Source organism: Hyaena hyaena, unplaced genomic scaffold (genome assembly GCF_003009895.1).
Source record: "Hyaena hyaena isolate Hyena2069 unplaced genomic scaffold, ASM300989v1 scaffold_517, whole genome shotgun sequence".
Classification (NCBI taxonomy): Eukaryota; Metazoa; Chordata; class Mammalia; order Carnivora; family Hyaenidae; genus Hyaena; species Hyaena hyaena.
Genome location: NW_024081148.1, coordinates 1 through 13709, shown reverse-complemented (window position 1 = coordinate 13709; position 13709 = coordinate 1).

Sequence of the window (13709 nt, the reverse complement as noted above, 5' to 3'; positions counted from 1 at the left end):
TTAAAAAATACTGTGTGGTTCATAGAATTACCACACTTATGCTACTTAATCCAGCATAGATTCAGCTAGGTAAAATCCATCTAGAAAGACCGTTCCAGCCCACTATGGAACTATCCTACAGGAACCATCACTGCTCCAAATGCACGTATAATACTTGGGATTGGATACTAGAAATACCACACCAGCTGCCCTAGATACCTCGCCACCAAACTTTTAGAAATGTTGACCTCCTATTGGCCCTTCCCTTTGCTTAGTTTCACCTCCAAATGTGACTGGGAGATCCGAGGTCATGTGCCTACACCCCAGCTACAAAGAACTTTATAGCAATGTTGGTTTTGGCTTTTCAGCTTCTATAATACGAGGAACCAATTTCCAAGTGGGTTGGAATGAGGTTTGAGGCAATAAACTAACAGCTTTTGATCTTTAGTAGTTACCAAGTAAACTCTGAAAACCAAATTTTCAGAGATTAAAAACTGAGGACACCTAGGGTAGGGGCTTGACTAGTTTCGAATGCATGGAAAGGGGTCCCCATAAAGAGGTCAGAGGACTCCAAAGATGGTAAAAACTCAAGAGATAATAACAAGGTCATTCTAGTGGTGGTAGCCTGGGAGAGGAGGGGATAAACTGACTTGAAGAGAGGCTTAAAATGACAGCAGCCATTTCTAGACAATACAACTATTCGAACTAATTTATATTCACTTTTACACTGGAGCTGCCCAACTTGTCTCTCCACAAACTATTGCGAGCCATTCATAGACAAGCTTAGGCACAAATGGAAGATGGAATAATCTAAGCAGAGATGAAACTGAAAGAAGAAAGAAACTGTATCCTGTATAGAAAAGGCTTTGGAAAACAGAAACCCACACTACTGTTTGTAACATTCTTGATATCAGGGGCACATCCAAAAGCTAAAATACACAATCATTCTAAAAACTCACTGTATATTAAGTGAGCTTGGAGAAACATGAAATTATATCAAATTGATAGTTGACTAAAACAAGTTTTTGGTATACTGGTATTTCAACACAATGGTCATTTGGAGAACTGATATGTGTCCAATTGTTTTTAGGAAATTGCTACTAAGCCAATTAACCTAGAACTATTAGCCCAAATGTCTCCTCCTCAGACTAGTTAATCTGGAATAACTCCCTCCTAGTCTACTGCAATCACACAGCCATTACATTTTTTTCTGTAAATATGTTTTTTTAATTTTTTTATTTTACAAATAGTTTATTGTCAAGTTGGTTTCCATATAACACCCAGTGCTCATCCCCACAAGTGCCCCCCTCCATGCCCATCTCTCCCCTCTCCTCCTCATCCATCAGTCCTCAGTTTGTTCTCAGCACTCAAGAGTCTCTCATGGTTTGCCCCTCTTCCTTTCCTCCACCATTTCCCCCTTTCTTCTCCCCCATGGTCCTCCTTTAAGTTCCTCCTAATCCTCCTATACGTGCAAACATATGATATTTATCCTTCTCTGCCTGACTTATTTTGCTCAGCATAACACCCTCAAGGTACATCCATGTTGCTACACATGGCCAGATTTCATTGTTTCTCATTGCCATGTAGTATTCCATCGTATAGATAAACCACATCTTCTTGATCCATTCGTCCGTTGATGGACACTTACACATAGCCATTATATTTAATTTATGACACTTAACCTTCTCTGAAATTAGTTCTATTCATTTATTAGGTTGGGGTTATATTGTCTGTCTCATCCCACCAGAAAGTAAGTTCCATAAAATGTCTTATCACACCTCTGTATCCCCACCATCTAGAACAGCTCCTGGTACAATGTTGGTGTCTAATAAAGGTTGTTCCCTAACAGTAGTAATAATGCTTACCTTATAGATTTGTTAGTGAGATTAAATTTATCAGTATGTGTTAATCATCTAGAAGATTACTTGGCATATAATAGGACCTCAAAAAATGCTAGCTATTATGATTTATTTTGGAACAGTGCTCATATTCTTTGGACATCACATTGGTAATAAATATTTCTTCTGAAAACCTGTGCCTAATTTCCTTGGATTCTAAATCTGGATTTTAGTCAGAGGACCAATGGTGGTCCCCTAGTAGCTCCTCAGGGTTCACAGGCTGCTCTTTGCAACATTAATGTTTAATGTAGTGTAATAATATACATTTACATCTGCTACAGATTAATAATTTACATGTGATATTTAATATGAACCAGAATTCAAATCCTTAGTGCATCTTCAAAAATGTTGCCATCTGGCCCCCAAGTCCCGGGGAATATTTTGTGGTGAGAAACCAGAAGTGGGAGGCTTGTGGTCCAAGGGGTTTCTCTGCTTCTCTGCCCCTCCCACCAACAGAGGTGGCCTTGAGAAACAAGCAATTAATAAAGGTTTAAGACTTCAGGAGCAGATGGAGCTGGCCCCCTAGATGCCTTTGCAAACTTATAATTAAAGACTGCTTTGTGTGTTTGTCTACTGAACATTGCAATCCTAGAATATTGGCACTGCAAAGAACTCCCAAGATCAGCTGGGTCCAGCCCTTCATTTTACAGATGAAGGAACAGAGAAATAAGGTGAATTAATCAAAGACACACAGACTGTTTTAAGAAGAGCCAGTGCTAGATATAGGATATTTCCCTAATAATAAAATTTCTAGTTTTCCAGAGTTTCTTTTTGGAAAGGTGTGCCTGAGTTTATAAGAGACAGAGTTCATGAATTTTTTAAAGCATTTACCCTTTGCAATCTCAGGGAAAGATTATCCCATCTCCCTTTCATGTGCTGACTTTTGAGTTTTAGAGAGGTTTGTTTTTTTTCCCCTACTTTGGATTTTTTCTTCCTTTGGTCATAACATCATTCAAACCCAAAGGCATGTTCAAAGAAGAGGAAAGATATCACTATCCACACAATGCCGAGTCCATCATAAGGGTTTATTAATTGTTTGTGGCCTTCAAACAAACCATGTCTTTGGAGATCAGAATTTAAGAGCTTAATGAGGAATAAGGTCAAAATTATTTCCTGAAATAGGAAGGCTTATGTTTCAGTTATCCATTCCATTCATGCATGGGAGGAAGACAAGATATAGTAGGTAAAAGGGCTACGTGCTTCAAAGTTAGATAGAGCGAAGTCTGAATTCGAGCTCCACGGTGAGTATTGGTGGAAGTCACTAGAAGTTTTGAGGAGTGACCTGTTTTCAGACAGTTGCAACTGGCAACTGTGCAGGGAAAGAATCAGACAAACAGATATGGGAGGCAAGGAAAAGAGACCATGGCAACGGATGGGACAAAGGGTGGTAAGTGATCATGTCATTCCCATTATCTATTAGCAACAATTATCATGCCAAATCAATCCTACCTGAGGAGGATTGAAATACATACATACATACATACATACATACATAGGAGAAAGAGAGTGCTAAAGCAGATTAAGGAGTGAGGGAAAAAAAGGAAGAGAAGGTGGGAGGGAGGGAAGGAATGAAAGAGAAGAGGCAGGGAAGAAGAATCCTCAGAGTGCTTGAGTGGCTCAGTAGGGTAAGCGTCTGACTTGGGCTCAGGTCATGATCTCGCAGTTTGTTAATTTGAGCCCACTTCAGATTCTGTGTCTCCCTTTCTCTCTCTGCCCCTTCCCTGCTCACACCCTGTCTCTCTCTCTCTCTCTCTCTCTCTCTCCCTTAAAAATAAATAAACATTTTAAAAAATTTATAAAGAAGGATCCTTTATTTTTCCTACCACCCCCCATTGTATTTTGTTCAATGGATTTTTTAAACCAGTGGTTCTCTCAGTGTGGTTACCAACTAGCAGCATAAGCATCCCTGGAAACTTGTTAGAAAGATAAATTCTTAGACCATACCCCAAGTCAGCTAAGTCAGAATCTCTTGGATGGGACCCAGCAGTCTGTGTCCCTAGCAAACCACCTACATAATTCTGGTTCACACTCAAGTTTGAGAACTAATGGTGTGTGTGTGTGTGTGTGTGTGTGTGTGTGTGTGTGTGTATGCTATAAGTACAAAGTGTACATAAAGTCCTGGTTCAGTTTGAATAGTAAATAAATCACAAATGTGAATAAAATAAATAAATATAAAGCAATTACATAACATAAAGCAATTTGTAAAATAGAACAGAGGATAATTATTCAAGATTTAAATAAACTTAATTTGTTTAAATATGTTTATTCCATTTTCTAGGTAATAAGTCCTATGAATAATAATGGCTCTATCCAATTGATCCAATATGGTGGTAGACTTGTTAAACATTAACATTCGATACTTTAAATCTGAATAAATCCTCTGTCACATTTTGCAGATTCTCACATCCTGTGTAGAAGCAAATTTATTACAAATTCAAACTTCACAAGAATTTTATGGACACTTTCATATATAATATAAACATGTGTATTTATGTATGTGTATATAATTTATGTGTGCTTATATATTTATAATTAGGTAATATACAAGGATTTTTCAAAGTAGCTGTTCCTTATGATATATTTTATAGAACAGATGGGTTGTGATTTTATGAGTATACAGCCCTTGGTTATAGCCAGATTAATTTATTCCATATTCCCAGGACATCTTTGATTTTCTCTACCTTTGCTTGTATATTTTACCCAGCCTGAAATGTGCTTCCCACTCTCTTTATAGGTTGCTGTGCCCAATGGGGAAAGGGGGTTCCCCCACACCAATAAGCAATTCCCTATACACCAGCTGGGTGTCCTACAGTTCAACTCAGTTCTGACACTGTCTATCTAGAGGTGGCATCAGATACCACAAGGTAAGGGCTCAGTCCTACAGGACCACCCCCAGCTCTACCCCACCACCCTCAGATGCCAGTCCCAAGCCCAGATTACCAGCTATGCTGCTGACAAACCAGCTCTAGAGTGGGAGTTCCAATAGCCCCCTCCTTGAACACAGATACCAGCCACAAGCCCAGGCTGTTGCTTGTACTTGCCACAGACTGGCTATAAATCAAACATTCCCAGATGCCCTCCTTGGGTTTGATTAATTTGCTAGAGTGGCTCACAGAACTCAGAAAAACATTTCACTTACAAGATCACCAGGTTTTCTGTAAAAGGATATAACTCAGGAACAGTCAAATGGAAGAGATGTGAATAGCAAGGTATGTAGGAAAGGACATAGAGCTTGCATGCCCCCTCTGAGTATACCATACTCCCAGTACCTCTACATGTTCACCAACCCGGAAGCTCTGAACCAGGTCCTTTTAGGTTTTTAGAGAGGCTTCATTACACAGCTGTGGATGATTAAATCATTGGCCACTGGCAATTGATTCAACCTCTAGCCTCTCTTCCCTCCCTGGGGGATCAGCGGTGGGAATGAGGTGCCCAACCTCCTCTGTCAGAGGTCACTGAGAGTATGTAACCTGCCAATTGGCCTGAGTGGAATGGAGCAATCAGAGGCTCCTCAGCCCCTCCCCTATCCTTGGAATGGATATTCAGTCCCCCATTCCCTTACTGTTTTCAAGCACATAGCACTGAGACAGTGATGTGAAGTGGAGAACACCTACATGTCATATACATGGCTGAATCCATTTAAGATCTCTTTAGAAACTTTTAAGATTCTGGTGGATAGGTGTCTACTCATCTTATTGTCACTCAAGACAGTAAGTCCTACAGCCTCCTATGTAAGTTCCCTGGCACCTACACTCTGGAGTGGACTGCCTCTTTCTTTAACCTCTCCCTGTCCTCCACAAACAGGCCAGTTTCAGATTTCACCCAGGTAAGCTCCCAAGTTTATGAACCTACAATCTCCATTAACAAGATTGGTTCTCCTGGCAACCAGCCTCCTTCTGGATCTGAAAGTCACCTCATTAACATAACAAAAGACACCTTTATCACTTTCTTGCTCTCATTAGGATATTCCAAGGGTTTTAGGAGCTCTGTGCCAGATATGAAATAAAGAGCAAATATATCTTTCTTACTATAAATAACAATCTCCACATTCCTGTCCTGTCCTGGAAAGCTTCACATGATCATCTAGTTTGAAAATCCAAGTACTGCCCAATGTTGCTGAGTTTACCAGATAGTGGAGCTGGAGTTCTTTTTTTTTTTTTTTTAATCTTTTTTAACTTTTATTTATTTTTGAGAGAGACAGAGAGACAGAGCATGAACAGGGGAGGGGCAGAGAGAGATGGAGATACAGAATCCAAAGCAGGCTCCAGGCTCCGAGCTATCAGCACAGAGCCTGATGTGGAGCTCAAAGTCACCAACCATGAGATGATGACCTGAGCCAAAGCCAGACACTTAACTGACTGAGCCACCCTGGCGCCCCTAAAGCTGGGGGTTCTTAAACAAGCAATATCTCACCTCTGCTAAAATCCACAAGGGAGCATTAGGCTATGAGGGGAATTTTTATGCTATGTCAAATGACAGGCTGGGCACCAGTTTTGAGGGGAAGACCCTCAAGGGTAAAATTCTGGAAAGAGTCTGGCCTGGGTGATTTACAGATCCACAGTCAAAGAGGCTAGGCATAACCAAATGAGTTTACCTTGTGAACCAGATGATCTCTCTGATTCCTTTGACCTGCAGTACCCACAGGAGAGATAAACCACTGGAACACTGAGTTCTCTCTGGCTATAAAGCTGGGTGCCTGAGATTTGTAGCTCTTGCACCTGAAGAACTAGGGAAGAGAGAAGCTTCCTTCTGATTACTGACAGGGATTCTAGACTGCCCAGAACAGTGGGGCTGCTACCACTTAACATACCTCAGTAAGCTGGACCCTAGCCCCAGATAGAAAGTTGGGGGAAAATGACACTCCCCAAAAATCCAGAGAAGATTGAACAGAACATGGAACATGAGCAGAAACTAACAAAACAATACAACTGGAAGAACAAAAATATTTTAAGGGGGCCCTTATGGAGATCATTGTCTAGCACAAATAAATAGTTTTAGAAGTAAATTATCTATAAGGTACCCAGAAAGTATTAGTGATGTGGAGAACAAAGCAAAAGAAATATAGAAAAATTTAAATTTCCATTACAGCCCACTGACAAGTACTTAAGACAGGAAGGGTGACCTTCCTCCAGGAACTTAGCTGCCTCCATGTTAATACTTTGCTAGAGGCAAAAAGCTAACCTTAGCCAGACCTCTAGATCCTGTTAGTCTTCTTTAACTTATGAAAATACCTTTGGAAACATCCTTTATCTCTATGCCCCAAGATATATGTTAGCAATCATCCTCTAAACATATAGCTCACCGATACATATCTGAAGGGTCTCAAGACTAAGGTTTTACTAAACAGTAGTAAATGACCCCTCAGGTCCTGGAAACCTCACTTCCAAATTCCTTAGAGACCCATGCTATCCCTAACCTCCTCCTGCAACTTGAAAGTGTATAATCAGTCACTCCTCATAATCCCAGTGGTGCTCTTTCTGCCCACAGCTCCTGTCCCTGTACTTTAATAAAACCACGTTTTTTGCACTGAAGATATCTCAAGAATTCTTTCTTGACTGTTTGCTCCCAGACCCCAACTTTTCACATCACTAGAAGGAACATGCAAAGAGGAAACACTGTGTTGTGGTGAGGGGTTTACTGAGAATTTTTTCTCTTTATTCAAATTTTCATTAAAATAAGTGTGATAAAGAAAATGTTTTCTGTATTAGTTTGCTAGGATTGCCATAAAAATCCCCACAGGATTTGTGGCGTGATCAACAGAAATTTATCTCTCACATTTCTGGAGGCTGGAAGTCCAAGATCATGGTGTTGGCAGGTTTGGTTTCTTCTGAGATCTCTACTCTTGGCCTGCAAGCTTCTTGCCTTCTTACTGTGTCCTAACTTGGCCTTTTCTGGGTGTGCATATTCTTAAGGCTTCCCTTTCTTTTTTTTTTTTTTTAATTGCTCATCAGCAACTTTTTTTTTTAATATTTTTATTTATTTCTAGGAGAGAGAGAGAGAGACAGCGTGAGCAGGGGAGGGTCAGAGAGGGAGGGAGATACAGACTCTGAAACAGGCTCCAGGCTCTGAGCTGGCAGTCAGCACAGAGCCTGACGCGGGGCTCGAACCCACGAACCGCGAGATCATGACCTAAGCGAAAGTCGGACGCTTAACCGACTAAGCCACCCAGGCGCCCCAAGGCTTCCCTTTCTTTTATAAGAACATAAGTGTTATTGAATTAGGGCCGCACCATTATGAGTACATTTGACCTTAATTAACTGTTTAAATGCCCTGTCTCCAAATATAGTCACTTTGGGGGTTAGGACTTCAATATATGAATTCTGAGGAAGCAAAATTCAGTCCATAACAGTTTCTAAAAGTGAAAAACTAGTTTGTATTAAATAATGAAATCATTGAGCCATATAGTATAAAGTACCAGATTTCTGACAGTGAAACAGACGGAAAACATCAACAGAGGACTAGGACACTTGAGTGGTAGTCTTGCGTTTGCTCTTCACTTTGATCTTGATCAAGTCATGTTCCTAATCACTGAAGAAAGAAAGGTCTTTGCATATGAGAATTTCTCAAATTCCTTATGTTTTAAAAATTACAATTATTTCAAAAGGAATTAGTCATTAAAAACCACTGAGAAAAATTATAAAGATTAAAGTTATTTTAATGGAATGGTTTGCCCCATACATTGAGATACAAAGCACAGCCCATTACTTATTCTGAATTATAGCTATCCTGCTTAACCTGAGATTTATTCACCAGGGTATCAAGAAAAGTAATTGCAATCATTTCTCCTATTTCACTACCTTCTTCCCTCCTGAGGTTCAACAAGAAGTGGTTTTGTTTTTTGGGGATTTTTTTTTTTTTTTTGGCTTGCCTTTTTTTAATTTAAATTTTTTTTTTTTTTTTTTGAGAGACAGAGAGAGACAGAGCATGAGCCAGGGAAGGACAGAAAGAGAGGGAAACACAGAAAATGAAACAAGCTCCAGCTCTGACAGCTCAGAGCCTAATGCAGGGCTCGAACCCATGAATACAAGATCATGACCTGAGCTGAAGCTGGACACTTAACCAACTGAGCCACCCAGGCTCCCTGAGGTTCAATAATAATTGTAAGATTTGAGTGGCATCTAGAAAATGAAAACAAGCCTCAGGATGGTTTTCAATCCATCCTGATTGCAGTTGAGGTGCTCAGTGTCCATGTTCTTGTATTCCAGTAGAAGGGTGACAGTCTATTCTCTCAGTGTTTGCCAGACATCTTATTTCCAGCCCTCACAACCTTCGACTCCATCCGGCCACCTCCAGGTGCTGCACGGGAGCAGGGCATAGACTCTTGCCACATTGAGAAACTGCGAGGTCTTCAAAGCTTCAGTCTTGGGGAACAACATACTCTACTTCTAAACTCAGGTAACTTTCAATTCTCCATCTTTAGACCCCCTCCTACTCCTCATCAAAAAATCAAACTCTATTTCTTAATGAAAACAAAGTCCTATGAATTCGCCCTTATAATTTAAGTCTGTGGTTGGAGGAGGGCTACAAGAGGAAATTATTATCATCTTTTCATCAGTCTGCTTCTGAGAGTTAATTTTATACTTCAAATTGGCTGGGCCACAGTGCCCAGATATTTAGTCAATATTATTCTGGACATTTCTGTGAGAGTTATTTTCAATGAGATTAACATTTAAACCAGTGGACTCTGAGTAAAGCAGATTATCCTGGAAACTGTGGTGGGACTCATCCAATCAACTGAATGCCTTAATACAAAAAACACTGACTTCCTTGAGCAAGAAGGAATTCTGTCAGCAGACTGCCTTGGACTCAGACTACAACTCAACCCTGCCATCCTGCTCTGGAGATTTTAGACTTACACCTCTATATACCTTCAATTCCTTAAAATCTGTCTCTTCCTTAGGTAGATAGATAGATAGATAGATAGAGCATAGGTATCTATTTGTAACTATATAGACAGAGAGATATAGATAGACATAACCATATATACATATATACACATATACATATATATACATACATATATACATACATATACATATATATGTATATAAGTATGCCTCCAAGATATCACAGGTTTGGTTTCAGTTTCAGACCATATCAATAAAGTATTTTAATAATCTCAATAAGATGAGTTAAATATTGTTTTTTGGTTTCCCAATGCATATAAAAGTTGTGTTTACACAACTTACACAATACTCTACAATACTGTAGTTTACACAAGAGTCTCTTAAGTGTGCAATAGCATTGTGTCTAAAAAATATATATACCTTAATTAAAGTATAACCTTATTGTTAAAAATAGCTAACCATCATTTCAGCTTTTAGCGAGTAGTAATCATTGATCATAGATCACTGACTATAACAGATGTAATAGTAATGAAAAAGTTGAAAATATTGCAAGAATTACCAAAATGTGACACAGAAACACAGAGTAAACAAATGCTACTGGGAAAATGGTGCCAAAAGACTTGCTCAACACAGAGTTGCCACGGTCCTAATTTGTTTAAAAAAAAAAAAAAACCCACAATATCTACAAAGCACAATGAAGCAAAGTGCAATAAAACAAGGTATGCCCATACACACACACATATGGAGAGACAGAGGTCAATAGAGAGAGATAAAGAGGTGGTAAAAATGGCCCTTTACTTCTGTGATCTTACCTCAAAATTCACATAATCCCAACCTAATCATGAGAGAAACATCAGACAAATTCCAGTTGAGGGACATTATACAAAATACCCAATGAGTACCCCTCAAAATTGTCAAGGTCATTAAAAGCAAAAAAAAAAAAAGGTTGAGAAACTATCACAGCTAAGAGGAGCCTAAGGAGACAAGACAACTAACTGTAATGTGGGATCCTGGAATAGATACTGGGACAGAAGAAGGCATGAGGTAAAATCTATCGGAATAGGAATGAAGTGTGGACTTCAATTAATAAAAGGTATCAATACTGGCCCATCAAGTATAACAAACAAACAACCTAAGCTGTTGATAGTAGGAGAGTCAGGGTACAGGGAATATGGAATTCTCTTTACTATCTTTGAAATTCTTCTGTAATCTAAAACTACTCTAAAATTAAAAGTTTGTTAAAAAATAAATTAAATTAAAAATGGGGTTTGTTTGTTTGTTTTTTGTTTTGAAGAAATAACCTGGCTAAAGTAAGAACAAAAATGGTAGTTTAAAGAAGACCGTGATATCCAGTCACTGTAAGACAGTAGGAATAAAGAACATCAAAAATCCACTTGGAATCTTTCTGCTGATTCCCTTGATAAAATTATACACTTAATTTTGAAACTTCATTTGTTCACTGGGAATGGAAACTATTCAGATATGCTCTATTCTTGTGGTGCCTCCTTTGTTTTCTTGTTTTCTTTCATTTTGTTCTGTTTCTTTCTTTAATTTATGAACAGACGTGAAGCAATCCAACTTCTCAGTTTGTGGCATATTGTTATCATTGGTGTTAGATTCACCTCTTATTATTATCTATACCTGCTTATTCACAAAAACCCACCTCTTTCTCCTCCTACACACATAAGCAGCCACTGTAACATGCTTTGTAAGAATTTGACAAAAGTTCACCATCCCATACCCCCCAAAAAGTCTAAAAAATGATAATACCGCCAGTGTCTTCTTTTCTAATAGTAAAAACCTTATCTGAGATTAAAATCACTTAAATAGGAGCTTTCGAGTGACTTGTGGCATTGAAACGCTCAGTTTTATTCGAAAGCTGAGGGTTTAATAGGACATTATTAAACCATTTAATCTCTCCTGCAGAGACATTTCACGCTGTCCCTTCAGGGAACTTTCTCTGCAGGAGGTCCTGGAGTCAGCCTGTGGCCAAGTTGGTGACAGTTCAAGTTCATCCTGCTCTAATTTCAACTGAGCACTAAGAGCACTCACAGCAGGAAATTCAAATTTGAAAATATCAAGGAAAAAAACACACACTGCCTTTCATTTCCCACCACCCAGGATATTAAACCCAGATGACCATGGTGAAGGCAAGGGAAAGACAAATTGCAAACATAAGCACGGCTATTCTAAGTCACCAGGTCATTGCAAGTGACAAATATGCCCATTTTACTTCTAGGGGATTCACTATCCTCCTTAAAGGAAAGAGGAACATGTCCTTAGAAGCTATTCCATCAAGGGAATAGCGTTATCTGAGGAAATTGATTAGTCTTGCAAAGATTAAAATTCAGAATTTTACATGAGTGATCTTGGTTTTGAATTCTCCTTTGTTAGGTCATTCCAGCACCCTGGTTCAAGTGGACTCTGGGAAAACCTGTGATTTGTTTCTCCCCTGTCTGGCAGTCAAAGCACACCTGTATAGAACCTTTGTTCTATAATCTGCATGAAGCAGCAGATACAGAGAAGAGCAGAGCTTAGGAGGAAGGGAAACTGGGGCTCAAATTCCAATCTCAGCCCAAATCAGCCATTACTCCCTGTGTGACTTCAGGGAAGTGGACTGTTCCCTTTCCGGGCATCAATTCCAGCAGCTCAGGATCACAGAAAACAATACTCATGGGTTACATTCAGCAGTTTGACGCTAGTCAGACTGTCAGGCAAAAGTCAGATTTTTAATCTCTAGGAAGGCTGCTGCTTTGGAGTCCATGTGCCACTTACAATTGATTTAGGCGAGCATAGCCAGTTTCTTTTCCAGCGTTGAAAGAGATGGCTGCTTCCTCATTTCGAGTCCAGATGAAGCCTATGCTTGCAGTTGAGGGGTGTGTTGAATGGGAACTGTTTAAACATGAGAATTGCACTCAGTAAAGCTGATGCTCCTCAAATAAGAAGCATTTGAAACAAAGGACATTTCAGAGAATAACGGTTTCATGTGCCCATTTTGGGTTCGCTAAGCCAAAAACTGATTAGTAGAAAGCTAACCAAAATTGAATGCACTATTAAAATACATACTATGCAAACTCCTTCCTTTCCCTCCTTACCTCCCCACCTTTCCCTCCTTTTTCTTTTTCTTTTCCTCTTCCGCTACTTTGTCTTCCTCTCCTTCTCCCATCCAAGTTTAAATGCACCCATGTTAAATGCATGTAGAATTGTATGCTCCAATTCTGCCACACATACCTTGCATCACGTTATTAACGTGACCAAGTATGTAAAGCAGGTATTCCCATTCCTGGTGCTTTATATATCTTCAGTAATGGCAGCTGGTGGTTAAGACTAAGGCAAGGCTCTGTCAGCCCTTCACACTTAGCTACACTCTCTCCTGACCAAAAGTGACAAATGTAATTTCAAGATCTGGGTTAGTTTTACTTTGGGTTCCTTCCAGAAATTCATTATTATAAAACATTTATTCCAGTTCTGCAGAAAGACTGAAAATTCAGACAAACTTGCATGAAAATTCTTGGAGTTTAAGAAAAAGTACTTAGAAAAAAATTAATATCTAGAGTATGAGAGTTTCATAGTGAAGAGAAAAACAAGATTAGAAATGAAGAGCAGCATATGTTTAAGAAAGATAGTATGAGACAATAATAAGAAGATATAATCCAGAATGATATGTACCAGAGTTTAAAAAGTTTCTCTAATTCTACTTTGGGCAGTTTGCTTAGTTTCCCTAAGCCTCAGTTTCTCCAAATGTAAAACAAGTAAGAAATCTCAACAAGTGATTTATATTGGCAAGAGTCCAGAAGGAAAATAAATACGAACCTAGATACTTCAACATAGAAAATTTAATAAAGGGAGAGATTTCCATGAGAGAGGAGGGGGGCAAGATGGCGGAGAAGTAAGGAGCTCCGTACTTGCACTCGCGCCCATACATCACACAGGAAAGATCTGAAGCCATTGGAAACCTTACAAAACCTGAGAGATTGGGAGAAAA